We start from the raw sequence: 17,886 nt of genomic DNA on the forward strand, positions 1-17,886 counted from the left end.
ATAAAGAACCAGAGGACATAGGTTTAAGGTGAGAGGGGGAAGATTTCATAAGATCATGAGATCATAAGTGATAGGAGTAGAATTAGGCCATTTGGCCCATCAAGTCTACTCTGCCATTCAATCACGGCTGATCTATCTCTCCCTTCTAACATTCTCCTGCCTTCTCCCCATAACTGACACCCGTACTAATCAAGAATCTATCTATCACTGCCTTAAAAATGTCCACTGACGGCCTCCACAGCCTTCTATGGCAAAGAATTCCACAGATTCACCACCCCCACTGGAATCTAGAATCTGAGGGGCTTAACTGGAATCTGAGGGGCAATGTTTTCACTCAGAGGATGGTGGGTGTCTGGAACGAGCTGCCACTGGAGGTAGTTGAGGCAGGTACAACAACTGCATTTATAACGGATTTTGGACAGGTACATGGATGGGAATGACTGAATGAATAAATGTTTATTGGCCAAGTATGTACACATACAAGGAATGTGCCTTGGTGCTCCGCTCGCAAGTAACAACACGGACATACAGTAAACAATTAAGAATAAAGCATAAAACATTAAATTGTATAAGATCATGAGGGGGACAGATAGAGTGATTGTACACTGCAACGGGGAATAAAGAAGGCTGTGGAGTCCGTCAATGGATATTTTAAAGGCAGAGATAGATAGATTCTTGGTTAGTGTACGGGTGTCAGGGGTTATGGGAGAGCATTTATTCCCTTCATCCAAGTCAATAATGTATATTGTAAATAGCTGGGGTCCCAGCACCGAGCCTTGCGGTACCCCACTAGTCACTGCCTGCCATTCTGAAAGGGACCCATTTATCCCCACTCTTTGCTTTCTGTCTGTCAACCAATCTTCTATCCATGTCAGTACCCTACCCCCAATACCATGTGCTCTAATTTTGGCCACTAATCTCCTATGTGGGACCTTGTCGAAGGCTTTCTGAAAGTCGAGGTACACCACATCCACCTCCCCTGTCAATTTTCCTAGTTGCATCCTCAAAAAATTCCAGAAGATTAGTCAAGCATGATTTCCCCTTCGTAAATCCATGCTGACTCGGAACGATCCTGTTACTCCTATCCAAATGCTCCGCAATTTCGTCTTTTATAATTGACTCCAGCATCTTCTCCACCACTGATGTCAGACTAACTGGTCTATAATTTCCCGTTTTCTCTCTCCCTCCTTTCGTAAACAGTGGGATAACATTAGCTACCCTCCAATCCACAGGAACTGATCCTGAATCTATAGAACATTGAAAAATGATCTCCAATGCTTCCACTATTTCTAGAGCCACCTCCTTAAGTACCATGGGGTGCAGACCATCAGGCCCTGGGGATTTATCAGCCTTCAGTCCCATCAGTCTACCCAAAACCATTTCCTGTCTAATGTGGATTTCTTTCAGTTCCTCCGTCACCCTAGGATCTCTGGCCACTAAAACATCTGGGAGATTGTTTGTATCTTCCTTAGTGAAGACAGATCCAAAGTACCGGTTCAACTCGTCTGCCATTTCCTTGTTCCCCATAATAAATTCCCCCACTTCTGTCTTCAAGGGACTCACATTTGCCTTGACTATTTTTTTCCTCTTCACATACCTTTTATAATTTTATACGTGTCTATAAGATCCCCTCTCATTCTTCTAAACTCCAGTGAATACAAGCCGTCTTTTCAATCTTGCCAGGCTTTGTCCCGTCCCCATCCCTCTTTTCCAGCTTTCTCCCCCTACTCCATCATCCTGAACTGTACACTGCAAGGGCCAGGATGTGAGCGGGCAAGATCATCTCTGACCCCTCTCATCCTGACAACAAACTCTTTGAAGCACTTCCCTCTGGAAGGCGACTCCGGACTGTCAAAGCAGCCACAGCCAGACATAAAAACAGCGTTTTTTCCGTGAGTAGTAGCTGTACTCAATAACCAAAAGTCTGTCGTCTCTTTTTGCTCTGGTTTATTTCACTCACACGTTTAAACCGTAATGTTGTATCCTTAATGTTTTATGCTTTATTCTTAATTGTTTACTGTATGTTCGTGTTGTTACTTGCGAGCGGAGCACCAAGTATGTGTATGTGTTCCTTGTATGTATATTTATTTCACAAAATGTCTGAAGAAGGGTCTCGACCCAAAACGTCACGCATTCCTTCTCTCCTGAGATGCTGCCTGACCTGCTGAGTTACTCCAGCATTTTGTGAAATAAATACATTCGATTTGTACCAGGATCTGCAGTTATTTTCTTACATTCCTTGTATGTGTACATACTTGGCCAATAAACTTATTGATTCGTTCATTCATTTATTCATTCATTCATTCATTCATTCATTCATTCATCAGTCAAAAGAAGGGTCCCAATCAGAAATTTCACAAGTTGACAAGTTATAGGAGTAAAATTAGGCCATTCGTTCAGTCTAAGGTCATCACAGTTTGACTTGTTTGACAGAGTTGAGATAAAATGGCAGTCAGTCTGCTCCCTCTGGACTCTCATCTTTGAGTCTTCTTCCATCTCCTTTGTGGAACTTGATCAAGGAGATGTGTTGTGTTGCATCTTTCTATTATTACATTGATCAGTGGAGGCCAATTCTCTGGATGCTTTCAAGAGAGAGTTAGATAGAGCTCTTAAAGATAGCGGAGTCAAGGGATATTGGGGAGAAGGCAGGAACGGGTTACTGATTGTGGATGATCAGCCATGATCACAGTGAATGGCGGTGCTGGCATGAAGGGCCGAATGGCCTACTCCTGCACCTATTGTTTATTGCCCATTGTCTATTGTCTATTGCTTATTGTCTATTGTCTATTAATGGGCTCAGGGGTGTGTAAGGTTATAGGGAACGGAATAGAAGGTGCCATTGAGATCAACTATGCGATTGACCATGATCTTATTGACTGGTGAAGCTGGCTGGAGTGGTTATGTGCCTTTATCTGCTCCTCTTTCTTGTCAATGTATCTTTTTCAGCATGAATTATCCTCTTGCCTTGGTAGTGGGCTCGGGGGGGGGGTCCACAAACCTGTCTTCATTACGGTGGCGCAGCGGTAGAGTTGCTGCCTGACTGCGAATGCAACGCCGGAGACCCAGCTTCCATCCCGACTACGGATGCTGTCTGTACGGAGTTTGCACGTTCTCCCCGTGACCTGCGTGGGTTTTCTCCGAGATCTTCGGTTTCCTCCCACACTCCAAAGACATATGGTTTTGTAGTTAATTGGCTTGGTAAATGTAAAGATTGTTGCTAGTGGGTGTAGGATAGTGTTAGTGTGCGAGGATCACTGGTCAGCGTGGACCCGGTGGGCCGAAAGGGCCTGTTTCCACGCTGTATCTCTAAACTAAACTACATTAAATGGGAATGTGGTGGAGAGAGTCAACAGCTTCATGTAACTGGGCGTGCATATCTCTGAAGTTCTGTCCTGGCCCCAGCACATTGATGCAGTCACAAAGAGAGTTCATCAACCCTTCTGCCTCCTTGGAAGATTGATGAGATTCAGCATGTCGATGAATACTCAATTGTATTTCTACGGTAGAGAGCATACGACAGGGTGCATCATAGCCTGATTCAGTACACATATCACGACCCACACATCACTAACCTCAGCAACTATGATCCTCTGTGGACTGGGTCTATGGTTGCACTGCGGACTTTGGTTTTGTACTATTATGGTTACTTCGTATACTGATTATTTATTTATTATATCATTGCTTATTATATACACCGATCAGCCAAAACATTATGACCTGATGAGCCAAAACATTATAACCACCTGCCTAATATGCTGTTGGTCCTCCGTGTGCAGCCCCATACGCAGCAGGGTGCGATGCACTGTGTATTGTGACACATTCCTCCCGTGACCACCATTAACATTTTCTATGACTTGTGCCACAGTCGACCTTCTTTCGGTTCGGACCAGACGGGATAGCCTTCATTGCCCTCGCGCATCGATGAGCCTTGGGCGCCCAACACCCTGTCCCTCCTCGGACCACTGTCGGTAGGTACTCACCACTGCTGACCGGGAGCACCCCACAAGCCTTGCCGTTTCACAGATGCTCTGACGCAGTTGTCTGGCAATAACAATTTGGCCCTTGTCAAATTCACTCAGGTCTTTACTCCTGCCCATTTCTCCTGCATCGAACACATCAACTTCAAGAACTGACTGTTCACTTGCTGCCTAATATATCCCACCCCTTTGTAGGTGCCATTGTAACAAGACAATCAATGTTATTCACTTCGCCTGTCAGTGGTCAGAATGTTTTGGCTGATCGGTATAAGATAGACACAAAAAGCTGGAGTAACTTAGCGGGACAGGCAGCATCTCTGGAGAGAAGGAATGGGTGACGTTTCGGGTTGAGACCCAGTCCGTGTGTTTTGCTTGAATGGATTTGATCAGCAGCAAAGATAGTATTTGTTGTTGTGGCCAATACATATTACATAGAACATGGAACAATACAACCCATAATGTCAGTGCCAAACATGATGCCAAGTTAAATGGTGCCAAGTTCTGCCTGCACATGATCCATATCCTCGCCAGAGAGGGTGCAGAGGAGGGGTACTAGGACGCTGCCTGGATTAGGGGGAATTAGCTACATAACAAGGATTTGAGCGTAGGAGTAGAGAGGTCCTTCTGCAGTTGTGTAGGGCCCTGCTGAGACCACATCTGGAGTATTGCATGTAGTTTTGGTCTCCTAATTTGAGGAAGGACATCCTTGCTATTGAGGCAGTGCAGCGTAGGTTCACCAGGTCAATCCCCGGGTTGACGAGACTGTCATATGAGGAAAGACTGGGCTTGTTTTCACTGGAATTTAGAAGGATGAGAGGGGATCTTATAAAGATGTGTAAAATTATAAAAGGACTGGACAAGCTAGATGCAGGGGAAATGTTCCCAATATTGGGGAAGTTCAGAACCAGGGGCCACAGTCTAAAAATAAAGGGGAGGTCATTTAAAACTGAGGTGAGAAAAAAAAATTCACCCAGAGAGTTGTGAATGTTGTACTTCGTGGTCCGGTACCTGTTGTACCTTTAGTGACTCTGGACGGACCACAAGTACACGTGTATAAAAGGTTACAATGCTGGAGCTCAACTCCAGGCTGTTTATTCCGTGGTCATCTGGATCCAGAGTGACCGCCTAATCACCCCAATCACTTATATACACAGGCATACAAAGTAGTCCTTGGATACACAAAGTAGTCCCAGCAATATCACAACATCCCCCTTGTCTTATATATTACAACATCCCCCTTGTCTTATATAAAATTGTTTTCTTTACCATTCGAGGGCTAAAATATATTTAACAAACAAAACCAAAACACCATTGCTTTTTGCAAACAAAACCAATAACACAACTAAACACAATTAAACACAATTGCTTTTTTCGCCATCATGGTGGTCACTCCTCTGCGGAATTTCACTCACCTCCGGGTGGTCACTCATCTCCGTGTGGTCACTCACTCCGTGTGGTCACTCCACAGATATATACATTTATACAAAAGCATCAAATATAATACATTAAGCTTTCACTACACATATCACTACACAGGTCATTAAACACAAAATATTCATTTTGTTCCATATCTTCCCCTCAAGAAGACGTGCTGTGTAGATCAAACGTAGTGTAGGCTCTAGATGCTCCACCACCATGATTTGCCTGCCACTGCTGGCCTCCCACTGCTGGGTTGGCACTGCTGGGCTCCCACTGCTGGGTTGGCACTGCTGGGCTCTCACTGCTGGGCTGGCACTGCTGTAATCGCGGTGCGCTGGCCCCGCCCACAAGTGCTCCCCGGCAGCTGCCGTTCAACTTTTCGAACGCGCTGCCGCTGGCCCCGCCCACAGGTGCTCCCCGGCTCCGCCCACAGGTGCTCCCGGCAGCTGCCGCTCAAATTCGAACGCGCTGCCGCTGCCTCGGGCCCAGGGCCGTCCCGACTCTACGGTCGACGCGCCTGGGTAAGTACGCAGTGCCTCGGCCTTACCGGCCGCTGCACCTCCGCGGGTGGTCGGTCCCTCCGGTCGCCGCACACCTCCGTAGGTGTCGGTCTCCTCCAGGGCTCTCCCGGTCGCCGCACACCTCCGTGGGTGTCAACCTCCCCCGGGGCTCTCCCGGTCGCCGCACACCTCCATGGGTGTCGGTCTTCCCCGGTCACCGCACACCTCCGTGGTCTCGGTCTCCTCCGGGGCTCTCCCGGTCGCCGCACACCTCCATGGGTGTCGGTCTTCCCCGGTCACCACACATCTCCGTGTGTGTCGGGTCTCCCGGTCTTCCCCGGTCACCGCACATCTCCATGTGTCGGGTCTCCCGGTCTCTCCCCCGCGAAGCAGTCGCAGGCTTCTAATCTCGGGCCTACACAGGTGCTGGGGTGCGACGTGGGCCTACACGCACCGCCCCCAGCAGCTTGCAGCGTCACGTCGGCAACTCGGTGCCGACTACTGAGCAGGTAACTATACCAACTCACACTGGCCCTGTCGGGATGCACTCCAAACGTCCCGTACCGAGCTGGAAACTTTTCTTTTGTTTTGTTTCCCTTCAGGGCTTTTTTTTTTCTTCTTTTTTTTCTTCTTTTTAACCTTTTCTGCTCGGGCATGCTTCATTCCCTCCCTAGGCGAAACACCAAACCGCTGCCACCATGTTGTTCTTCGTGGTCCGGTACCTGTTGTACCTTTCTTGTGACTCTGGACGGACCACGAGTGCACATGTTTAAAATGTTATCATGGTGCAGCTTGTACTCCAGGCTGTTTCTTCCAAGGCCGCCTGGATCCAAAGTGACCGCCTAATCACCCCAATCACTTATATACACAGGCATACAAAGTAGTCCTTGGATACACAAAGTAGTCCCAGCAATATCACAACAGTGAATTTGTGGAATTCTCTGCCACAGAAGGCAGTGTAGGTCCGGAAAGTGTAGGCCCGGACACTGTAGGCCCAGACACTGCAGGCCCAGACACTGTAGGCCCGGACACTGTAGGCCCGGACACTGTAGGCCTGGACACTGTAGGCCCAGACACTGTAGGCCCGAACAATGTATGCCCGAACAGTGTAGGCCCGGACACTGTAGGCCCAGACACTGTAGGCCCGGACAGTGTAGGCCCGGACACTGTAGGCCCGGACACTGTAGGCCCGGACACTAGGCCCAGACAGTGTAGACCCGGAGGCCCGGGCGCTGCCTAACGGAGATCCCGGCCCGGGCGGCCGCCATTGGTGGAGCGGGAGCACGTGGCCGCTGGCTGGGTGAGGTCCCGTGGGGCGCGGGGCGGTGACGTCACCTTGTTCCTTATTTGAGAGTGAGATAGTTGGCAAACCTATTTGTGGGGCATATGTTTTACACAGAGAGTAGTGACCGCCATAAACATGGGACGGGTGTGGTGGAGACAGACACAATTGTAGCATTTAAGACAGGCACATGGATATGTTGGGAATTGAGGGATATGGGTCACGTGCAGGGTCAAACTAACTTGGCATTATGGCGAGTCTGGAAACTTGTTCTTTGTTGAAGAAGTTTATTGCGACAGCAATATTCGATTACAACGTTTTCTTAACAAGATTACAGACAACCATTAAAACTAACTGTTCTCATCGAAGACGTCTCCCAACTGACTCTTTTTGGGCGCCAAAAGCGCACATGACCACGCTGTCCAATCAGCGGTGTCGCTCTCTGGACCAATCCCTACGGTCGCACCCACACGTGACCTTGCTGGCCAATCTGAGGGTTCGACAACTAGGACCACTTTCTATGGTCGCTACAGCATCATATTTGGCACAGTCGTTGGGGGCCGAAGGGCCTGTTCCTGTGCTGTTCAATGTTAAGGTAGACACAAAATGCTGGAGTAACTTAGCGGGTCAGGCAGCAAATCAGGAGAGAAGGAATGGGTGATGTTTTGGGTCGAGACCCTTCTTCAGACTGATGTCAGGGGAGGGGGCGGGACAAAGATAGAGTGAACATTGGACATTGACTTCTCCCACTTCAGGTAGTCCGTGCTTCCCCCCTCCATCCCCTCCCCCTTCCCAGTTCTCCCACTAGTCTTCCTGTCTCTGACTAAATCCTATCTTTGTCCCTCCCCCTCCCCTAATACCAGTCTGAAGAAGGGTCTCGACCCGAAACGTCACCCATTCCTTCTCTCCAGAGATGCTGCCTGACCTGCTGAGTTACTCCAGCATTTTGTGCCTGCTATGGGAATACTCTTGTTTTTAAAGGATCAACCAAGAGGTTCCAAGAACCTTTCAGCCTGAGAGAGAGAGTGGTGATGGGCCACGTATTTCTTTGAGCTGATGCCCGATTACATGCTACAGTAGGTCTGACACTCTTGACAGGTGTGAGTTGGGACTGTCTGTTTGAAGATCTCTATGGGGACCTGGTGCCGTGTAGATGAGCTGAAACTCGCAGCTCCTAAGCTCCGCTGCCAATTGATGTCTGATTCTTCACCGCGACCTCGACTTAACAGTTTCCATAAACAAGCAGAGCTTCAGGAAAGATATTTCTTTCTATCAATCACTGACTATTGACCAGCGAAGTGTTGCAAACTACAGTATGTTGGTACATTCCAAGGCATCGGAAATAAAACACAAATGTAGGCGATTATTAATATATGCAGCTTTGCAAATTGTATTGCAGCTAAACCTTGTCACTGTGGATTCAATCGTGGCAAGTTACACTGAAATTATTCTAAATTATATTATTCATAACCTCAAGTTGCAAGGAACTGAAATACAGCTGGAATCTTCAGCAAAACACAAAGTTTGAAAACATTCCAGTCTGAAGAAGGCTCTTGACCTGAAACGTCACCTATCCATGTCCTCCACAGATGCTGCCTGACCCGCTGAGTTACTCCAGCACTCTGTGAAACGTCACCTATCCATGTTCTCCACAGATGCTGCCTGACCCGCTGAGTTACTCCAGCACTCTGTGAAACGTCACCTATCTATGTTTCCCACAGATGCTGCCTGACCCGCTGAGTTACTCCAGCACTCTGTGAAAAGTCACCTATCCATGTTCTCCACAGATGCTGCCTGACCCGCTGAGTTACTCCAGCACTCTGTGAAACGTCACCTATCCATGTTCTCCACAGATGCTGCCTGACCCGCTGAGTGTAGTCCCTGGCACCGGCTCTGTTCCTCAGTCACTCACCCCATCCCATAATCTTGTAACAGTCCAATCGTCCAGACCGATTTGTGAGTATTGAAGTTGAGATGTTACTGTATGTTGTACATGTTGTTGGTGAAAGCAATAGGCGTGTGGAATGAGCTGCCAGGGGAGGTATTGAACAGGGACTATAACAACATTTAAAAGACACCTGGACAGGCCACAAGGATGGGAAAGGTTTAGAGGGATATGGGCCAAACCTGGGCGGGTGAGACTAGTGTGAATGGGGCATGTTGGTCGGTGTGGGCAAGTTGGGATGAAGGGCCTGTTTCCGTGCTGTATGACTAGATGACTATATGGCAAAGATGCCCCATCTACACTAGTCCATTTGCCACGTTTGGCCCTTATCACTTTACCTATCCTTGTGCATGTCCAAATTTCTTTTGAACTGTTGACAGAATTGCTGTTGTTAGAGATGTTAGCCGGTGTGTTGAGTGCTTTGGGCTCTTCATTTTGCCACGTGTCCACCCTTATGGGCGGTAATGGTGTTTTGTGTGCTTATACAGTCTAGTTAATTGATGTGGAAAATGAGGAGATACTGCCTGATGGCCAGCTTGCTTGTCATTATGACAACTTACTGTATACATGACCAGATGGTTGTGAATGGATATCATGCCTCATTGGTTAAAGGCCAGTCCACATTGCTCTTCATTTAATGGTTCTGCAATCAACGTGATGGAAAATTGGGACTGGATTAGCAGCAGTTTGTGCTTTCAATGCGTAGCCTCAGCTGTTTGGTTGAGGGGAAGGATGGTGAACAGGTCACCAGATTTCATTCGGTCCTGGGGTCTTTCTACAGGTTCCTGAAAGTGGCAACACAAGCAGATAGAGTGACAAAGGAGGCATATGGTCCAGTTTAGTTTATTGTCACGTGTGCCGAAGTACAGTGAAAAGCTTTTGCTGCGTGCTAACCAGTCAGCGGAAAGACAATACATGATTACAATCGGGCCGTCCACAGTGTGCTAGACAACCCGTGGACCCGTTGGGTTCCCGTTGTGATGCAAGAGACGTTCAGTTATTTCAAATTCCGTCTCTTCATTCCTTCTGGGCGCGCCGCCGCCGGCCTGGCAACCCTCCCGCAACCACATATGCGTGGATACCGGGCCTGGCAACCCTCCCCCAACTACACACACGCGGATACCGGGCCCATAGCCCTCCCCCAACTACACATGCGCGGACACCGGGCCCATAACCCTCCCCCAACTACACACGCGCGGATACCGGGCCTGTAACCCTCCCCCAACTACACACACGCGGATACCGGGCCCGGCAACCCTCCCGCAACTGCACACGCGCGGATACCGGGCCTGGCAACCCTCCCCCAATTACACACGCGCGGATACCGGGCCTGGCAACCCTCCCCCAACTGCACACGCGCGGATACCGGGCCTGGAAACCCTCCCCCAACTACACACGCGCGGATACCGGGCCTGGCGACCCGCCCGCAAATACACACGCGCGGATACCGGGCCTGGCAACCCTCCCGCAACTACACACACGCGGATACCGGGCCTGGCAACCCTCCCCCAACAGCACACGCGCGGATACCGGGCCCATAACCCTCCCCCAACTGCACACGCAGATACCGGGCCCATAACCCTCCCCCAACTGCACACGCAGATACCGGGCCTGGCAACCCTCCCCCAACTGCACACACGCGGATACCGGGCCTGGCAACCCTCCCCCAACTGCACACGCAGATACCGGGCTCATAACCCTCCCCCAACTGCACACGCGCGGATACCGGGCCTGGCAACCCTCCCCCAACTGCACACGCGCGGATACCGGGCCTGGCAACCCTCCCGCAACTGCACACACGTGGATACCAGGCACCTAAACCTCCCCCAACTGCACACACGTGGATACCGGGCCCATAACCCTCCCCCAACTGCACACGCGCGGATATCGGGCCTGGCAACCCTCCCACAACTGCACACGAGCAGATACCGGGCCCGTAACCCTCCCCCAACTGCACACGCGTGGATACTGGGCCTGGTAACCCTCCCCTAACTGCACACGCGCAGATACCGGGCCTGGCAACCCTCCCCCAACTGCACACGCGCGGATACCGGGCCTGGCAACCCTTCCCCAACAGCACACGCACAGATACCGGCCCCGCAACCCTCCCCAACTGCACACACGCCGATACAGGGCCCCTAACCCTCCCCCAACTGCACACGGGTGGATACCGGGCCTGGCAACCCTCCCCCAACTGCACAAGCGCGGATACCGGGCCCCTAACCCTCCCCCAACTGCACAAGCGCGGATACCGGGCCCATAACCCTCCCCCAACTGCACACGTGCGGATACCGGGCCCGTAACCCTCCCGCAACTACACACACGCGGATACCGGGCCCGTAACCCTCCCCCAACAGCACACGCGCGGATACCGGGCCCGTAACCTTCCCCCAACAGCACACGCGCGGATACCGGGCCCCGGCAAGTGGGAACGCACTGCGCAGGTGCGACTGCCACTTGAAACTTGTCCCATTTTATTAGAATTGTTCCATTTGGAAACTTGTCCCATTTTATTTAATAAAGTTTATTAAAGTTTATAAAGTGAATTACTTTTAAAACATAACGAAACTTGATACTGCACACCACAGGCGAATGGTGAGTAAGGTGGGCCTAAAATTGTTGCGCTATCGTGTACCGTTTTGACTGTATTTCGGGAACATACATACACATATACATACAAGATGAGAATTTTAGTTATAAACTAGACCAAGTGGACCCGTTTGCCCCATTCCTCGTAGAGGGGAGACAGGGAAGGGGAGAGGGTGCCACTCACCTCAGCCCTGTGGCACCACAGCGAGCCGTGGACCCAAAGCCTCTCCAGTATTGTTCTAGCTCCCTTACCCCTCCCACTCAATCCCCCTTATCCCCCCCTCTTCCCCCCCTCTTCCCCCCACTCACACATGCCATGCCCCCTATAGATAGATAGATACATGATAAGGGAATAATGTTTAGTGCAAGGTAAAGTCAAAGATAGTTCGAGGGTCACCTGAGGCATTGAGCCTAAGAGTCAGGATTCACGATGTAGGATGACAGGAGGTTAGGACTTTGGTTCGGCTGCATGTGGACTCTTGTGTGCAGTTCTGGTCAACCCATTACAGGAAGGATGTGGAGGCTTTGGATAGGGTGCAGAGGAGGGTCACCAGAACAATGCCTGGATTAGGGGGTATTAGCTCCAGGGAGAGGGTGGAGAGGGGGCAGAGGGGGTTTACCACAATGATGCCTGGATTAGGGGGTATTAGCTCCATGGACAGGTTGGAGAAGGGGCAGAGGGGGTTACCACAATGATGCCTGGATTAGGGGGTATTAGCTCCAGGGAGAGTGTGGAGAAGGGGCAGAGGAGGGTCACCACAATGATGCCTGGATTAGGGGGTATTAGCTACAGGGAGCAGTTGGACAGAATGGACTGTTATCTTTGAAACAACGGAGGTTGAGGAGACCTGATCGAAGTCTATAAAATTATGAGAGGCATAGATAGGGTAGACAGTCGGAACCTTTTTTCTAGGATTAAAACATCAATGAGCTAGAGGACAGACTGTCGTCTTAAGGTCAGAGGGGCAAAGTTTAAAGGAGATATGCGGGCCAGGTTTTTTTACAGAATGGTGGGTGGCTGGAGCTCGCTGCCAGAGGTGGTGGAGGAGGCCGACATTCAAGAGCATCATACAGAGTAACTGTGGGCAAGTTGGGCCAAATGTCCTGTTGTCTATTGTCTATTGTCTGTTTCCACACAGTATGATTCTATGACCGTGACTCCAAGCAATAACTTCTTATTTTGCCCTGCATTAATTTTTGATTGGTTCAAAGATAGAGCACGGAAACCAGGCCCTTCGGCCCTGCGAGTGCATGCCGACCATCAATCGCCCGTTCACACTAGTTCTATGTTATCCCACTTTCGGAGGGCGTGCAGCGTAGGTTCACTAGGTTAATTCCCGGAATGGCAGGACTGTCGTATGTTGAAAGGCTGGAGCGATTGGGCTTGTATACACTGGAATTTAGAAGGATGAGGGGGGATCTTATTGAAACATATAAGATAATTAGGGGATTGGACACATTAGAGGCAGGAAACATGTTCCCAATGTTGGGGGAGTCCAGAACAAGGGGCCACAGTTTAAGAATAAGGGGTAGGCCATTTAGAACGGAGATGAGGAAGAACTTTTTCAGTCAGAGAGTGGTGAAGGTGTGGAATTCTCTGCCTCAGAAGGCAGTGGAGGCCAGTTCGTTGGATGCTTTCAAGAGAGAGCTGGATAGAGCTCTTAAGGATAGCGGAGTGAGGGGGTATGGGGAGAAGGCAGGAACGGGGTACTGATTGAGAGTGATCAGCCATGATCGCATTGAATGGCGGTGCTGGCTCGAAGGGCTGAATGGCCTACTCCTGCACCTATTGTCTATTGTCTATTGTTCTCATCCACTCCCTACTAGTTACAGAGGGCCGATTAACCTACAAATCCGTACGTCTTTGGGATGTGCGAGGAAACCTACAGGGAGAACATGCAAACTCCACACAGACAGCACCTGAGGTCAGGATTGCACCTGGGTCTGTGGCGCTGTGAGGCAGCGGCTCTACCCGCTGCGCCTCTGTACCGTGTAGCTAACTATGTGTCCTGGACAAAAAGCCCACTATTCAATAAGGCTTTGTAAACCGAGTTATAACCAAGATCAAAGACAACGTGCCAGACGCACACAGAACCAGTTCATAGAACAAAAAAGTTCATTACTGTCAAGCCATCAGACCTGTCAGCTGTCTTGACTGACGTTCTTCCAAGTTGCTTTCAGTGTCTGATTAGATCGGTGCTGACTTCATGAAGTGTTAAATCCTAGCGAGTCTATCTAAGGAATAGAGGTGTCTGAGTTCAAATCCAGTATCAAACAGTCCAAACATTGATTTAACATCAAACCTGTAAAGAGAAAGGGAAGTCTCTGAGAACTGGTGCTGAAACTATATTTATAGTACTTTTAAAAGTGCTCTCTTGTGATGATATGAAATGTATAGAATACTTATTGTTCTGCCTCTCCCCTCTTCACCTATCCATGTTCTCCAGAAATGCTGCCTGACCCGCTGGGTTACTCCAGCACTCTGTGATACATCACCTACCCATGTTCTCCACAGAAGCTGATTGACCCACTGTGCTACTCCAGTACTTTGTGTCTTGTGTTGTAACCCAGAATCTGCAGCTCCATGCATCTACTAGAAACTTCAGTCCAACTTCTCCCTCTCAACCCAATGCCCCATCTACACGAGTCCCATTTGCCTGCGTCTGACCCATATCCCTCTAAACCTTTCCTATCCATGTACCTGTCCAAGTGTCTTTTATATGTTTAGTTTAGTTTAGTGATACAGCACGGAAACAGGCCCTTTCGGCCCACCGGGCCTGCGCCGACCAGCGATCCCCGCACATTAACACTATCCTACACACACGAGGGACAATTTACATTTATACCAAGCCAATTAACCTACAACCCTGTACGTCTTTGGAGTATGGGAGGAAACCGAAGATCTCGGAGAAAACCCACGCAAGTCATGGGGGGAACGTACAAACTCCGTACAGACAGCACCCGTAGTCAGGATGGAACCCGGGTCTCCGGCACTGCATTCGCTGTAAGGCATGTTGTGATAGTACCTGCCTCAAATACCTCCTCCGGCAGCTCATTCCATACAGCCACCACCCTCTGCATAAAAAAGTTACCCCTCAGGTTCCTATTAAATCCTTCCCCTCTCACCTTAAAGCTAGGCCCTCTGATTCTTGATTCCCCTACTCTGGGTAAAAGACTCTGTGCATTCACCCTGTCTATGCCCCTCATGATTTTATTTGCATCTATAAGATCCCCCCTCGGCCTCTGCACTCCATGCAATCTGAAAGAGTTGTCCTGAGGAAGTTGTGAGTTGGTGAGTCTCTCGGCCGTAATGCCGATGGTCACACAGTACTGGTCAGGCAGCAGTCATTCTCTGCGGTCAGTTCACAGCCTGGGGTGTTGGGTTGAGGGCAAGGGGCGGTGACCCAGAGATCTACAAAAACAGGAAGATGCTGCCTCTCTGGAGAACTAGCCACGGACATCGTTGAACAGAGTTTAATGAAGCTGCCAACCGCAGGGGCAGGACTTGGGACAGGATGTGAAACCAGAAGATGTGTGTGTGTGTGTGTGTGTAGCTGCGTGAGTAACTCTGGCTCATGTTCATCAGACCGCACGCAATTGAGGACGTTTCTTGTGAAATGCCAGGGTGCACTTGTGTGTGTACGTATGTGTGGTGTGTGTGTGTGTGTGTGTGTGTACATGTGAGGGTGAGTGTGTGTGTGTGTGTGTGTACATGCGAGGGTGAGTGTGCGTGTGTGTGTGTACATGTGTGTGGGTGTGTACATGTGTGTGAGTGTGTGTACACGTGTGTGTGTACGTGCGCATGTGGGTGTGTGTGTGAACGTGTGCGTGTAAGCATGCATGTGTGAGAGGATGTGTGTGCATGTGTGTATGTGCTTGTGTGTGTGTACGTATGAGTGTGACAATAGACCATAGACAATAGGTGCAGGAGTAGGCCATTCGGCCCTTCGAGCCAGCACCGCCATTCAATGTGATCATGGCTGATCATTCTCAATCAGTACCCCGTTCCTGCCTTCTCCCCATACCCCCTGACTCCGCTATCCTTAAGAGCTCTATCTAGCTCTCTTTTGAATGTATTCAGAGAATTGGCCTCCACTGCCCTCTGAGGCAGAGAATTCCACAGATTCACAACTCTCTGACTAAAAAAGTTTTTCCTCATCTCTGTTCTAAATGGCCTACCCCTTATTCTTAAACTGTGGCCCCTTGTTCTGGACTCCCCCAACATTGGGAACATGTTTCCTGCCTCTAACATGTCCAACCCCTTAATAATCTTATACGTTTCGATAAGATCCCCTCTCATCCTTCCTGTGTGTGTGTATGTGCTTGTGTGTGTGCATGTGTGTGCATATGAGTGTGTGTGCATATGAGTGCATGTGCGTGTGTGTGTGCGTATGAGTGTATGTGTGTGTGCTTAAGTGTGTGCATGCGTGTGTGTGTGCGCGTATGAGTGTGCGTATGAGTGCGTGTGTGTGCAGACGTGTGTTTGCGTATGAGTGTGCGTGTGTGCATGAGTGTGCGTGTGTGTGTGAGTGTGTGCGGGGCCTGTTACCCGGGCACTGGTGGGTAGAGTCAGTGAGGGGTAGAGTTGGCGGGTGGGGGCAGGGCATGGTCACACTGGGCCTGGTAGCAGCACCTCCCCCCTCCCCCTCCTGGGGTGCCAACATGAATCATAGAGCACAGAACAACAACCCTTACCCAACCAGCAGGCACAACAAATGGGTGGCAGGTTGAGTGAATAGCTTTGTTTTGCATGCTATCCAAACAGATCAGATCACACTACATCTGCTGCATCCAGTGTTCCCGATGTGGCCTCCTGTACATCAGTGAGACCAAGCGTGGACTCAGCAACTGTTTCACTGAACACTTCTGCTTGGCACACCAAGGCCATTGGATCGGGAAACATGCTAACATTATAATGCCCCTTCCCTTTCCCACATTGACCTCTCTGTTCTGGGCCTCCATTGCCAGAGTGAGGCCACACACAAACTGGAGGAACAGCATCTCATGTGGACACAAGGAACTGCAGATGCTGGTTTACAAAAAAACTCCACAGAGTGCTGGAGTAACTCAACGGGTCAGGCAGCATCTGTGGAGAGGGGGGAGGGGGAGGTGGGAGGTGGGACAAGGGTGGGAGAGGGGGAGGGTTGTGGGGTGGAGGGAGAGGGAGGATGGGGGAGTGGGCAGGGGGGTTGGTGGGGTGAGGGGAGGGGGAGGGGGGAGCAGAGGGTGCCGCACAAATGCAGGAGATGTTTGGGCCCAACGGGTCCACTTGGTCGAGTGTACTATTAATATAGTTTCATTACCTGTTTTCAGAGACTTCCTCATCTCTTTACAGGTTTGATGCTAAATCAATGATTGAAGTGTTTGATAATCCAGTCGTTAAGAGTGTTTCAAAGTCAACTGCCCCGAAATGGAACAGTAACAATCTTACTTGCATCAGCACACAGATATGTAAATGTTTTGGTCACCATGGTATAGGAAGAATGTTAGTAAGCTGGAGTCTGAAGAGTGTCTTGACCCGAAATGTCACCGATTCCTTTTCTCCAGAGATGCTGCCTGACCCGCTGAGTTACTCCAGCACTCTGTGAAACGTCACCTATCCATGTTCTCCAGAGATGCTGCATGACCCGCTGAGTTACTCCAGCACTCTGTGAAACGTCACCTATCCATGTTCTCCACAGATGCTGCCTGACCCGCTGAGTTACTCCAGCACTCTGTGAAACGTCACCTATCCATGTTCTCCACAGATGCTGCCTGACCCGCTGAGTTACACCAGCATTTTGTGTCTACGTTGGAACAATATTAGTCAGACTGCTAGTATAAGAAAATAACTGCAGATGCTGGTACAAATCGAAGGTATTTATTCACAAAGTGCTGGAGTAACTCAGCAGGTCGGGCAGCATCTCGGGAGAGAAGGAATGGGTGACATTTCGGGTCGAGACCCTTAGTCAGACTGCTAATGTGTTGACAGTAATGAACAGGTTCTGTGTGTGTCGGGCACGTTGTCTTTGATCTTGGTTATAGCTCGGTTCACAAAGCCTTATTGATTTTTTGCACACAGTTCAGTTAGATTGTTACCATGCATAAGCACAATCCCCGGTTAAGTTTATAACACATAGAAATAGCCCACTGCGTCTATGTGCAAGAGTGGCCAGGTTTTGGTGCCATCTCACA

This window comes from Rhinoraja longicauda, chromosome 5 (genome assembly GCF_053455715.1).
Source record: "Rhinoraja longicauda isolate Sanriku21f chromosome 5, sRhiLon1.1, whole genome shotgun sequence".
Taxonomy (NCBI): Eukaryota; Metazoa; Chordata; class Chondrichthyes; order Rajiformes; family Arhynchobatidae; genus Rhinoraja; species Rhinoraja longicauda.